We start from the raw sequence: 227 nt of genomic DNA, 5'->3' as shown, positions 1-227 counted from the left end.
CAGTTAAGCCGAGAGGGCTTGCCAGGGTGCCGAGCGGGGAATCCCCCTCTCCCGAGCCGGTTCCGGCCCGAGCCCACGCACCCGGAGCCCCTCGTACCCGGCACAGCAATTCTTCCAGCCTCAGAGCTATCGCCTTCCACCGCGGTTTCCTAACAGCCAATACTTCCACTGAGTTTTCGCTCTCCCGCCCCCCCCCCCCTCCGCCCTTGCGAGGGGGTGCAAGGGCC

This window comes from Aptenodytes forsteri, unplaced genomic scaffold (assembly GCF_000699145.1).
Source record: "Aptenodytes forsteri isolate BGI_AS27 unplaced genomic scaffold, ASM69914v1 Scaffold15, whole genome shotgun sequence".
NCBI lineage: Eukaryota > Metazoa > Chordata > Aves > Sphenisciformes > Spheniscidae > Aptenodytes > Aptenodytes forsteri.
This window is presented reverse-complemented; position numbering follows the sequence as displayed.